Raw genomic sequence first — 14,758 nt, forward strand, 5'->3', positions numbered from 1 at the left:
ATTTACAGAAAACCAGTGGGGACTCTGGGGAGTAATTTATTTGCAACTGTCTAGGTCCAGTTGCAAATTGCAGACAGGTGCTCTTTTATGGTGGTTTTGAAGGAGTGTAATGGAGTCACTTTTTGATGGCTCTTGGTAGTAGGCAGTGGTGGAAAAAGTACTCAAATGTTTTAAGTAAAAGTATCAGTACTGCAATATAGAAATACTTTGACAAGTAAAAGTCCGGAATTCAAAATGTACTTTAGTGAAATTACATAAAAATGTACAGTATATAAAGTACCAAAAGTAAAAGTACTCATTATGCAGAATGTCCCATGTCCCATTTCAAGTCTTTTGAAAATAGCAGATCTACAAGCTCCCAATGCGTCGCATCACGACGCATTGTGAGCTTGTAGATCGTCTATTTTCAAATGGCCAAAATGTAACGTAATATGGCTAAAGGGCTGAATGTTTTGCAATACCCTACCTAAACAGTGCGCGCTACTGAAAGGCATGTAAATGAGCAAACAGACAGTGACAGGGTGGGGTCACACTGTCACACCATGTATGTGCCGAATATGGCGTGATTCTAGTAATCAGTTGACCAGAAAAGGCTGTATCTTAATTTACTACAGGACTATAGGGTCTGCAACAGTTCTACACATACAACTTCATAATATACCGAAAAGACGTGCATACACGTCAGTCTGTCTGATAAAGGTGTGTGTGTGTGTGTGTGTGTGTGTGTGTGTGTGTGTGTGTGTGTGTGTGTGTGTGTGTGTGTGTGTGTGTGTGTGTGTGTGTGTGTGTGGATCGTAACAGACCTGTTATTCAGCACTGGGTCTGCAACAGTTCTACACAATATACCAAAGACGTGCATACACGTCAGTCTGATAAAGTAGTTGATGGTCATGGTGTTAAGGGGTGTGTGTGTGGGTGTATACTTTTTTTATGTCTTTGTTTGTGTGTGTGTATGTGTGTGTGTGTGTGTGTGTGGATGGATCGTAGCAGACCTGTTATTCAGCACTGTTGTAAAGTGGGTGATGACAGGGCTTTTGTTTTCGCTGGGGCATGTTCAAGAGATCGATACAACCGTCCATTACAAACCTATACTCTCTCTCACGTTCTCCTTCCCCTGGAGATCTGGCTGATCTCCAAGGTGACCATTGGCCTGGACAAGAGAATGAAAGAAGGCATCTCTGGGCCCTGTCCTCTGTTGATATTAGAAGACCACGATAGAGGCAGCTCTCAAGAAGAGATGTCGGCTTTATCTCTGTGAAACTGTAAATACTTCAGTCACCGGTGTTCTCTTAATGGGTACACGCTGACATACTGTAAGTGTGTGTGTGTGTGTGTGTGTGTGTGTGTGTGTGTGTGTGCGTGCGTTGGACAAGGCTGCTTGTCTTTGCTTATCTAAGATAGTAAGTGGCCTATGGTTCATGAGGCCACTTGAGGAGGAGGTTGTTAAAGTTGAGAGTAAACATTGTGGGGGAGGTGTTAGCTTTGTATACGCTGGCTGCTTATCACTGTCAAAATTATGTACTGGATATTGTGCAATGCTGCGTAATGTAAATATCATTCAGCAAGAATCTTTACGTTTTTGCCATGCCACGATCCAACTATGAAATTTGGTATGTTAACTCTGTGACCCAGACCCATGAAAATGTTTTATAATTTGTACCATGTGGGGACCCACCAGAAAAAAGGGCCGCAAACCATTTATTTGGTCCTGACCCATAAAATCTGTGCCGCAGAGTAAGTAGTGCGATGTCACATATACTATCCATTTTAGAGGTGATTCTGCTTTGTTTGACACACCAACAGTGGTGGAAAAAGTACTCACATTTTTAAGTAAAAAGTATCAATACTGCAATTTAGAAATACTCAAAGTATTGGCATCATTAGCGTAAAAGTACTCATTGTGCAACATGGCCCATTTCAAGTTTTCAAAATGTATAAAAATCTTTTGAAAAGTAGATCTACAAATCGGCTATTTTCAAATGTATATAAGGCTGGAGTGGTTATTGGTTAATGCATGTTTTGTAATAATAATCAAAATCTACAAAGTAACTATAGTAAAGTTTTCAAATAAATGTAGTGGAGTAAAAGTACAGTATTTGGATCCGAGATGTAGTGCAGTAGAAGTATTGGAAATTCTCAAGTAAAGTACAAATACGTCAAAGTTATACTTAAGTACAGTACTTAAGTACATTGCGTGTATGCGTGTCCAAACTGTCTCTTTCACTAGACCACCTACGGTCTGGGGCGTGGAAAATATTGTGGAAAATGAATCTGGTCTAAGTGACTAAACACAGAGCCCATCAAATAAAATTATATCGTAGCGCTAGTGGTTCAGCAACACATTTTACATTAATCACTAGAATGCGTTTTTTTCTTATCTTCAATGAAACAGTGCTTCATAATTATGTGCAATATGCGTCATATCATCTGTGGAGATTTGTGAGTGCACTGGAAAGGCCCATATGTGGTAACCAGGGACTGTGAATGTCTTTTTAATGCATTACGCCAACGGCAAAAAATTAAATAAAACAAGGACAAACTGTCACGCTTATATCAGTATCCTTGACTTTGTGTGCTCTTTGGGGGCTTTTATCGCACGCTATAGTTGATAACTTCTGTCCTCGTGTCCTTGTGCAAGGTGGCTTTCTGGGCCAGCGACAAAGATGATTTAGTATTGTCTTAATGACTCGGGTTGTATTTTGTCTCAGCAGAGGCCATGGATGCTGGGAGGTCTTGGAGGACACGGGGAGCGAGGTAGTGGAGGAGAAGAAGGTGATTTATCTGGAGCCTCTGGGGTAAGCTGAGCTCTCCATTCCCTCTCCCACCCAGTACATCTGACACTGAGCTTCCTTTACCCCTAGATATCTGACTCCCATAGATTGCGCTGCAGGGAGAACTGACCTGGGAAAAGGGCCAGGATAAAGACTTTTAGTACTGTTCTACCTGACAGCCTCGAGTGTAGCCGCTGTAGATAATTGGAACAAAATATGCATGAAGACAAGGCAATATAAGGAGAAAATCATGCAGTGAGCAAACGTATGCACTATATGATGATAGTGATTGCTCCACTCACTTTGATAAGCTTTCCAGTCATTCTCAAATGTAATGTGCCATATCACGCCATTGATAACAAAATAAATATCAATACATTTCCATGGTAACAGAGACACTAGTCTGTATTTATCTTGCTTTCCTAGGTGTGTAAGGAATCTGTGCTTTATAAACTCTGAAGTTTTCACCATTAAATGTATGTGTTTAGATTTGTTAAACAACATAAAACAGTGGCCAATTAGGTTAACACTAAGAGGTAGAAATACAGATTAGTAGTACCAGTAAGACGCGCAAACGCGGGAAGCGAACGCAGCTCGTACAAATTTGGGTTTTGGACGTATAGCTGCTTTGGGGACTCCTTATATGGTTATGGCTGAGTCATGGTGACATAATCACTCAGCTCCATATATGGGCACAAAAGCGGGACAGACACACACACAGACAGACACACAGACAGACACACAGACAGACATGATCTGCTAGGTCTCATAGTAAGTGCTCACTGCGTTCGCAAACATTACCTCTGGATGCCTACTGTATATTCACCATCGGTGCTGTCGGGTAGAAAGTCTAGAATGTCTAGAATAGGAGGCGTGATCAATGCTCTTTAGCCACTCAGAATAGCCAAATGGCATTGATCACGCCTCCAGGTCTTTAGTTTACTCAAGTTAGGGAATAAGACCTGGTACTTAAGAGACGCAAAATACAGCCAATGTCTTGTTAATAATGAATAATGAATAATTTAATCAATGGAAACGTTGATTAAATATTTATATAACCCACAGACAGAATTGGCCACATTCAATCTTGCGTCCCTATTCTGGGCTTTATAAAAATAAAGATAAAACATTAAAAAAAAATGGAGATACAAGGTTTTTGCCTAATGGCAAAGATATTAATCTAAAAACATACTCTGCATACATGAATAAGTCATCTATTTCAGCACAGTCAGTCCTGGCCTCGGGCTGTGTATATACCCGTGACACATAATGATAGATAAAGTCTTTTTCCTGCTTCTTCCCAAGAACAAGACTCTTGTTTTGCCTTGACGTTTCTGCCTTGTAGCCCGCAGTGCCTTGGGCTTTGGTTCACATAGGTCCCAGACTTATTAGGGCTCACATCTTGATAACCTTCCCTGTAGCCAACTGATGGCCAGAGCAAACTTGTCGATGTCTAATGATTGGTATGTGTGTTAGACTAAAGCCACAGACCATATGATGAGGTCAGACACTGCCTTGTCCAGGCAGGCAGCACTGTTCTGTGTAAATAATAATAACAATAATATCTTGGATTTATGTAGCGCTTTTCTAAGTACTCAAAGACTCTTAAAGATTACAGCTCTATACCATTTGTTTCGATTGATGATGTCCATTTTACAAGGGATTGTGGGAAGGTTATGACGATCACTGTTTGTGGTTCCATTAACATCAAGAGGACAGCTTATGGAGGCCTGTGTGTAGGGCTTTAATATCTTAATATGTTTTGCATTACGACGCTTATCTTGTGCATATTTGCTTCCCCCTGGGAGGTGAATATGCTTGCAGATATCCTTGAGTGCATGCCTTGGGTTTTTTCTTTTTTTTCAGCCTTCCGCTTTGGAATGTACATACTCGAGGATTCGTTGTGATGAGATAAGGAAAATCAGTATGGGAGACACTACAGTATAATAACCATGGGTGGTGAGATTTCAATCAGTGCTAGAACCAGGAGAAGATAACGATACAAAAATATTTTTATTCAAACTTTTAATTGGTCATGAAGGAATACTGTAGTCATTCAGATAACGATTCAAAGGTATGTCCTGTGACCTGGAATGCGTGTTATTTGGCTTTGGCATAGTTGTTCTAGTAATCTAGTGGTTTAGATGCTAGGTTTCTCTCTCCCTGCTGCTAATAAACGAATGGCCTCTCTCTGTGCTCTGTTTCATCCCAAATGCGCTGCCAGCATTTAGCCCTCCCAATGACAGACTCTGAGGGGGTCGACCCTCTGCTTTGTGTGTGTGTGTGTGTGTGTGTGTGTGTGTGTGTGTGTGTGTGTGTGTGTGTGTGTGTGTGTGTGTGTGTGTGTGTGTGTGTGTGTGTGTGTGTGTGTGTGTGTGTGTGTGTGTGTGTGTGTGTGTGTGTGTGTGTTCTGTGCAAACCCAGCTTGGCTCTGTTTGAACTGGGCAGGCTAAAAGCTCATCCACTCTAATGTATTGCCCCCACGTCAGGCAAGAAGGAGCAAACACAAATACCATGGGTATAAAAGCGTTTGGGTAGTTGTCTCTACTCTCCAGGAAGTGAGGAGAGGAGAACTGCTTCCATATATTTGTAAATGCAGAACTGGATATTAGAGGCTGTCAGGTTGCGAGGATAGACAACTCCCAACCCCCCGCTCTATTCTTTCTAAAATGTCTAAATGGAATAAATGAACATCTGCAGTAGAGAGAGTGGAGAGCAGAATCGTAACGTTTCTGCATTAAGAATTGCTTTATTTCCACTCTGATGCATGAGTAATGCTTTTGGCCTATGCCCTGCAAAACTCACATACAGATTATTTAAATGCACCTGATAGTAAGTGTTTCTGTCCGCAGCCCTAGGCTCAGATTAAGAGAGATGTTCGGAACTTGACCCTGATTGCCTTCCATCGATTCCGGTGAACCCAACTGCAGTGTTTGCCTCAACTCCATTCGGACTGAAGAGGATGCTTTATGACGAGAGGGATTTGGTCAGAGTGGCTCGGCTAAAGTGTCATACTCTGCTAATCCCCCAATGGCACTGACTCCTCAAAGCCAGGTCAGAGGTCATCGGCTCTTCCCATAGCTCCTACCGTGTGCTGGGGTCAAAGCGTCTGCGAGAAACAATGTGGTGGCTTTTAGGTGGAATGGGAAACGTTTTCAGGGTTTTAACGTGGAACATTAAGCAACGCCCACAAAACCACCATATTGCTTAGGGATTATTATCATCATCTTATTTGTTCTATTTTTAGCTATAAGTAAACGTCGTTTCTATTGCTTCCCAGATGGCTCCTATGGCTGAGCTGAGACTAGGGCATGGCATGCCCTTGACAGTGACTCCACATGTTTGGCTATTGCACAGCCCCCCCCCCCCCCCCCCCCCCACACACACACACACACACACACACACGCACAGATACACTCTCACTCTCACTCTCTCTGCTTGCAAGTCGTTGTGTGCCTTTGGAGTGTATCGACCCTGTCAGTCAAACTCTGTGCAACGCATAGCTCAGTCCTAAGCGTTTCATGTTCTGGCATCTATTTATATAGGCTGAGTGTTCTAGTCATACGTTGATGTTAAAGCCCTTTGACTTCCTGTTGATTCATAGTCATATATTTGTGGTTACGTGACTTACGTCCAGCAGCTTTAGTGAGCTTTGTCTTAAATTTCAAAACAAGGTTCTGATTTCCATTTGGCTCGTAATACTAGCGGAGACAGACATATGTTTGACATGGGACACCATTGTGTAATGTCAGTGCAGAAGATGCCAAATTCCTGGGTGCCTTTTAAAGAGCATCGGATTCATATTGGTGTGATATGAAAAGCACACAGAGTTTTTGTTGTTTCTGTTGCCCTTTCTGCTGCAGCTCTGTAACCAGTTTCTTAAAATAGGATGCAGGACTAGATTCTGGATTACTTTTGACACGGTATGCATGATCGAACAGGGCATGTTAAGGGCCCCCTGTTACCATGTTGCTAAGCTAGGCTTTCTCCTCAGTCCATCTTTTTTGATTTTCACTGAGCAGTGACTATCCCATGGATCATGAATCAGTCACCTAGATAGGTCTCCCACCATCTGTGATTTGAATCCCGGTACTGAAAAACGGATTCCATGTATACCTTGGGAAAAGTTTACGAAACTGAAGTGAATTATGGATTTGTGTACTTAACTATAAGTGGAGACCTGTGAATCCCTTCCCCCCGGGAAGCCAGGCTCACTTACAACCCTGCACAAAAGAAACAAAAATACCTAAGTATAGAATAATGGAAAGAGCTGGCGGGTAAGATCTACTAGCATACTGTAGTTATGGGGGTGTCTGCCTGGGTGGCGTAGAGGTAGAACAGTCAGCCAGACGTCACAGAGACCTGGCTCTGCTCTCTGACAGTGGTGCCTAGAGTTTGTCTGGGCGCTCCAACAAACACGATAATTGCCAGTGTTCACGGGTGGGAAGCCGGCAGGCGATTGACTGCACTAGCGACTCCTACTGTTTGGTCAGGGCACTGCTGCCAAGTAAAAGGAAGGCGACTCTGTGTGTATCGGAGGAGACATGTGGATGTCTACAACAGTGGTTCTCAACCTGTGGGTCGGGATCCCCAGGGGGGTTTATCTCCTTCAACTGTCACAGTTCATCACCAGGTTGTTTTAGGCCGACCTTTCTTCCTTTTCCCTGCAGGAGTACATCCTAAAGCGACCTTTGGGATACGATCCTGGGCCATCCTGAACACATGCCCCAGCCATCGAAATCGGCTGTTGCACTTGGTCACCCTGTGTAGCTCTTCGTTGCATATCCTCTCAGGACAGAATATTCAGCAGATTTTCCTGAGGCATCGATTGTGGAAGGCATCTATCTTCTTCATATCCTCTGTTGTGATTCACCAACATTCAGATCCATACAACAGCACTAACTTCACTGTTTAGAATGCCAAATAGATTGGAGCCTAACAAAAACACTGTGAGCCGATGTCTTTTTGTGTTGCATTCTCTTTGCTGACAAGATTTCCCAGGTATGTGAACTCTTCTACACATTCAAGAATGTGCCCGTTCACAGTGATTGGTGCACCTGGAGTGGAATTAATGTGCATCACTTGTGTTTTAGATGCATTGATGTTCAAGCCTGTTTGTTCATCAAACGTGTTAAGTCTGTCAGTTTTCTATATTTTGAGGAGAGCACTGCAAGGTCATCAGGGAAGTCAAGATCTTCGAGTTGGGAAAACAGTCCACTGGAAGCCCCTGAGTCTGTCTGCGGTTGTCTTCCTCATAACCCAATCGATGGCCATCATGAAGAGAATGGGGGACATGATACAACCCTATCGCACACCAGACTCCACAGTGAACCATTCGGATGGTTTTCCATCAACTGCACAACATCACGGAACTCGAAGTGACAATAGAACAACCCCATCAGTGAGACCATTTTATTAGGAATTCATGGTGCAGGCTGTCAAATGCTTTCCGGAAGTACTCAAATATATTATTCAAGGCAAAGATCTGGTCTGTGCACCCGCTCTCTCTTCTGAATCCTGCCTGTCCTTCTCTCGGTCTGATCAACACCGGAATCAATTCCAATTGCCAATTAGGATCCTGCAGAAAACTTTTAATGGTATCGACAGCAATGTGATCCCTCGACAGTTTTGGTGGTTTTGGACTATTAGGCCCTTGTCCCAGTCTCCAGGCATTGTTTCCTTCTCCCAGATGTCTCTGAAGAGGTCTGCGAGAGCCTTGCTTGATGTATTAATGTCGGATTTCAGCATCTCTGATTGTATTGAGTCTATGCCGCAGCTTTCTCACACTTCATGGCTTCATGGCAAAGTTGAGAACCACTGGTCTACACAAACCCTTGCAGGCCAATAGTGGGGGCAGCGACAGGGACTCCATAGTACACATGGGAGGATTGGTGGCGAGTGGTGACAAAACAATAAAAAAAAAAACGAATTGACGTATACTAACGTAAACATGACATACCACATATACTTTTTCTTACTGACTCGACTACTGTTGACTGATGATGATGACAATGATGTGCCTCCACCGAGTTCCTCTAGGTTAAACTAATCGGATCATAAGAATGTGTACATTTATTATTGCCAGTTGTAAAGCTGTTGCTTAGTCACTTTCAATTGACACGACCTGACTGATAGAGGACTAGTGTCAAAAACCACAGGGAGTTGCCTTGACAACAGCTGAGGTGCTTTCCCTGGGAATGTTTATTTAGGCTGTAGCATTTTATGATTGGTTTTAATTCATTCAGCATCCAGTTTTGATTTCGCCATCAGCTTGAGCTGTGCACGTTATGCAGCAAGGGATTCATAAAACCGTCAACATATTTTTATATCTCTCTCACTCTCCTGAGTGTACAGTTTCAGCACGTCCAACACCAAGCTAAACACATTCATCACAGTGTAAAATGAGACATAATTTTCCGTACTTTGAAGAATTCCAAATGAGCCCTCAGAGTTCAGCTTCAAAATTGTTTACTTGTTACTTGTCGTGGAAATACTAGATTTGAACCATACTGTCTATACTGTCCACACTAAACTCTGGCTTTAATTAAGTAAGCTATAGAGAAATCCAAAGTGTACATTTACTACATTATGTCTACTGAGTACTGACTTGTTTTTTCATACACAACCCTCTCCTTTCTTTAGTATTGATAAAGGTCCCATGGTAAAGTTTGGACATGACAGCATTGCTGTGGTATAGTAGAACTGCATGCAAACAAAAGGAACGTTACACAACAATGATTTATTGGACAAAACTACTTGTCGAGAAATAGCCAGCTTTTTCCTGCTGGAGCTGCAGCTCAGTAATGAAAGTCTTCTGCGGATCTGTTATGGATGTACAGTAGGTCACCAGGGTCTGGAGAGGCATGGGAAATGAATAACAATTAAATAGACAGTAGTGTGTTGTTTTAGGATACCACACTTACGTTGCACTCAGTGTTGGGCGTTTGTCATTGTACCCATCTTTCTGTCTGTCTGTCTTTCTGTCTGTCTGTCTGTGTCCCATTTATGCCCATGACCGCCGAGTTTGAAGTTGGTCGGTCCCATATATGCACATGGCCATATATGGGCATAGCGGTCGGTTCTGTGGCTCTGGACAACCGGATCTCTGTATCTGTCAGTCCTTGTCAATTTTATGCCCATATATAGAGATCGCTGATGTCATCAGTATATGCCCATATGTGGGCAATTTGGGCATGCCCCTTTTTGTGCCCACTTATTTGCTTACGGCCGCTGATGCCATGACGACCCATTGAGGTTAGCGCTGCATGAAGAGTGCTCAAGCTCTGTTTTCTGCCCCCTCAATGACGCCATTCTGCTAGTCTACACCACTCTGGGTTAGACAACACACTCCATAGGGCGTAGCTGCATTGGTAACTCTTTATATGGTTAGGGCTGTATCAGAGTGATGTCAGAGGTCTGCCCGCCCACCGGCGTGGCCGCCCACCCGCCATCCTCTTAGCCAATTTTATATAATAAATCACACTCATGTGAGGGGCGCTCTTGTCGTCCTACATCATCATGAATCACATTCCGTGCTCAGCCAATCAAATCATCACTATGTGGTACACACAAACACACAAAACTGGGCATAGGAAGGCCTAGCGCCAATAAAAAAATAGTATGAAAGCCTATAAAAAGAAAACCTGAGCTTCCACTTCAAATTTTTGACTTACTTCCTTTCATCCATCTGTCTGCCTGTCCTGAGAGCCGCTCACACATTTGCATGTGTCAATGTGTGAGCAGACCCTTGCCTGCATGCCTGCCTGCCTTCCATCAATCCATTCTTCCTTCATTCCCCGACACTTCCACATTTCTTTCCCACCCTTTTTCTCATTAATTTCCTTTCTTCTTCCCCTCTCTCATTCTGTCCTCGACGAGTGAGGCTTGTCACCTTTCTTGATGCAGAACTCCACGCTGTATTTCTGTATGAGCACGTCACCCACAGGACACAGAGTGTGTATTTCTGGATGAGCACGTCACCCACGGGACACAGAGTGTGCCAGTGTTGCCCCTAGTGTTACAATGGCTTCACAGCACCCTTATCAGATTCAGTGTCAGTGGATTGTGGGAGTTCAACAGGCTCATGAACAGAGAGGCTTTTCATCGTCCCAGCCTCAGGGGGAACAGAGAGGGCTTCAGATGGACGTTCTGCACCAGGGCCAAATAGACCACTTTTTCCTTGTATTCGTCTCAATTCTCGGATTGGATTACCATTTAGGACTAATGAAACCTGGACTAAGACTTGCATTTCCAACGTCATATTGTGGTCATCTAATAGACCCCCTCCTCCCCCCCCCAAAAAAGACATTAATTTAAAAGAAACGACTATACTGAGAGAAAGGCTTCATGCTGTTATCATGAAGACATGGTCCAGTGCATGGATGATAATTACAGCAGACCAAGGAAGTTCCAGACCAGACCTTTGTACGTAGTACTATTAACTTTATTAAAGGACCACTTCACTACTTTTCATAATAGGTCCTCAATAATAATGATGATAAAATGGCACCATTTCTTTTTCAACTCAGTCTGTGTCTCATAGGAGGGCTGTGGGCAGTTCAGAAACCTGTCCACCAGTGACATCATCGATGGGGAATCCAAGCTAATAGAAACTGCAGGCTTTCTAGTCCTGAAAAGTTGCAATGCGAAAATGGAAGCCATCACTCTCACGATAATAACAATCTAAACATTTTTGTTTTCTATTGCTTTCACTCTTCCAGCCCATCATTCCATGCCTTGCCTTGGGAGAGAAGGAGAGCGTTCACTAGAAGGATATTCAAATTTCTCTCCTTTACTCTCCCCTCCGCTCGCCAGAACATGTATGCACTGCTTCATCGCTGCTGTGTGATCGCTCTCCTTTTTCTACATCTTCCCATCTAGTTTTACTCTCTTTCACCCAGACACTGTGCCCTAACATGCAGCAATATCACAATATCTGTGGACAATGAGATAGACAGAGCAAGAGAGATTATGGATGTATGATGGTGGCAACAATATGAGGGAAGGAAGTAGAACTAGATTATCCTCCTCCGTGACTATCTGTGTATCAAGAACATGACAAGATAAAAGATGGTCAAACGTATTTGTTTAAACTCTGTTTTGAAAGTGTGTGTGTTGTTGGGGTTGTAACGTCGCAATGTCTGCAATGATATGTATGCAATGATAAGTTTGTTTGTTGAGTCTCTGTTTTGAAAGTGTGTCTTGTAATGTCACAATGACATTGGTTATGTGTGATGTTGATAGGTCCCCGGTTATCAAATTATCTCTGCTTCTTAGGCGTATAGCCTACAGTAATTCGCTATCGTTAGCCGTAAGCTCATACCCTTTAGCTCTCGTCATAAACAGTTACATGGTCACAGCAATGCGAAACAAAGTCACAAATGATTTACGATCGTCGGGATGTGCGACAGCTCACCATGGACAGCGCTCAAAGAAGCTTTAGAGATACAAGTCTTTGAAAATACTGTTATAATGGAGCCTCAATGGAGCTGGATTAAAAAATCCCATAGCTGTTGAGGATGGGGGCTCTCCATAGCAACCGGAGCAATACTAAAAGGTAAATTGAGGTTGCCACTTTCATATGTGGATTATACAGAGGGTTACGAACATGTACGTAGGTGGCACCTTTAGTACCCTAGCCTAGGGGGGTACGATTATAATCATAGAAAGCAGAGAAAAAGTTACGTTTAAAATGAGTAATACATTGTGTAGATGTCATCTTGAATGAGATTTCGAGATGGCGCGACGAAAACTTGCGCTTTCGAGATGGCGAGACGAAAACTCGCGCTTTCGTAATTCAAATTGGCCTTTTTATTGACTTTTGCAAAATATAAATATGATGACCATGCTCTAAAATGTGAAAAACATATTTCAACGCATTTCACTAGGTCTTTAAATAAAAACCTATATTGAGTATCCATAGTACACTGCTGTTTCTTCTGATACTAATCCTCTTATTTTGAAGAGCCACTACAGGAAGTCTGATAGTTAGTTACTTACTACTTGACGGTGCTAGGGGAAATCAAAGCTGTGGTGGATTAATGGATTATGTTTTAGGATCGCTCATATGAACCTTTTTACCAAAGCATGCAATATGGAAACTACTGATCTTTCAATCATCCATTGCAGCAGTGGTGAGTCTCATGGATTGTTGTTCCGCTTTCTCTCTCTGTGTTTACTTGGCCTCACGATCTCCCCCCTCTGTTGCTACGGTACTACGCGTTTGTCTTAGCCAAGCCCACACCTGTTGTGGTATGATAATGAAGGGGAGGGTATGATTCTGTTTTTTGATTAGCACTTTTCAAAAGGTTTTACATTTAAACTCCAGGAATAGACCATAAATACAAATGAAAAACATCATTTAATTTGCACATACCGGTAACAACCACACCCAGTGGTCTAATGAAGTACTGTCACCTCATAGATGCTTGAAAAGCAGAGAAAATACAAAGATTGTGGCACCCCATCCTTAATGCCTGGAGTGTTAATGGTGAATTGTTGGAATAAATAAAGAATGCCGTTTCGGTTTGGTCAAATGAGGCATAGACTATCACCAGACTATGACATGCACGCAAGCAGCCAACCTGTATAACTTACTATCGATCGCTAAAGATTGGACATGGGAGGCCACGCTGTTATTAAACTGTCATGTTTTTTGTTTTTCTTCCCCTCTCAGTTATTTTTCCTTCTCTTTCCTGTGGTGTCTTTCTGAGGCCAGGGGAGAGGGGGGGGGGGTAGTTACTTGGAAGTGAAAGGCAGGAGGCAGGACCCCCCATCCCCTTTCATGCATATTCACGGGCACGCACACACACACACACACACACACACACACACACACACACACACTGAAAGGCAGCTTGGCTGGCCATCAGGGGTTCCCCGCTAAAGGCTGATCCTGGACAGGAGAGCTGCTCGCCAGCCAAGCAGGACAGTTACAAAGTGGAGCAGGGGTGGCCCCGCCATGTCTGTGAAGATCTAAGTCTCTCTCTCTCTCTCTCTCTCTCTCTCTCTCTCTCTGCCTCTCTGTCTCTCTCCCTCTAAGCTGTTTGCATTTTATTCACTGCACCAGCTGAAAGGTACACAGAAAAAGCCCTTTTCTTTTATGCTTTGCTTTCTGTTCCTCGTTCCTTTCACTTTTCACATTCTCTGACTCTGCTCCTTTCTGACAGCAGATTCAAAGCCCTTGTGTGTACCAAAAGAAATTATGTGCTTAATTGGATTATTAGGGGTTTTCTTTTAAATGGGTGCTCACTGCTCTCACACACACAGACGCACACAAACACACACACACACACACACACACACACACACACACACACACACACACACACACACACACACACACACACACACACACACACTGGGCACCGAATTGCCCCAGTTGGATGTGTTGTCCAGTATGCGATGCTAGAAGTTCTGCTGTCCATTGTGTGTGTGTGTGTGTGTGTGTGTGTGTGTGAGAGAGGCTCTTTGATATTGGGCTTGATGTTGACAGACTTTTAACTGTTCATTTACACGATTACTGTCTGTTTGAACAGCATTCACACCAAGGTAACGGCAATGCTGAAACTGGCCCTGTATGTGCTCACTCTCTCCCACTCTGTTTCGCATGCTTTCTCACAGATAATGGTTAAATAAAAGATAAATGTAATTTAGGAGAAAAAAAACGAGCCTGTCACGTTGGGCATGAAAGCTGTCGGAGATCTGTGCTGGCCATCAACTTGAACGTGGCCACTTGGCCAAGGTTAATACAGACACAATGCTGTCCAAACACGCAGGCATCACTGGAATTTGCACCTGCCTGAGACCAGTCTCCTGTGATCGGCCTACGCCATGGAGAGGTGGACCTTGCTGTCCATATCCGCGCAGATTTGCATTCCTTAATAATGTACAGAGAAATGGGGGGGGGGGGGAGGAGGGGGAGAATCAGTTAAAATATGTGAACATGGGGCACGTCCTCTGAAAATGAAAGAAAAGTAGCTATATGA

General features: G+C 43.3%; 1 protein-coding gene across 1 annotated transcript in view; it reads left to right on the forward strand.

Annotated features, from left to right (window-relative positions):
* Window positions 1-2,780: 2,780 nt before the first annotated feature.
* Window positions 2,781-14,758, forward strand: part of sulf1 (sulfatase 1) — a 65,780-nt gene continuing 53,802 nt past the window's right edge. Inside the window, exon 1 of the mRNA XM_080793212.1 lies at window positions 2,781-2,795. The gene's annotated coding sequence lies outside the window, so the exon portion shown is untranslated. The remainder of the gene's footprint in view (window positions 2,796-14,758) is intronic.

This window comes from Protomyctophum bolini, assembly GCF_963924005.1.
Source record: "Protomyctophum bolini genome assembly, chromosome: 21".
NCBI lineage: Eukaryota > Metazoa > Chordata > Actinopteri > Myctophiformes > Myctophidae > Protomyctophum > Protomyctophum bolini.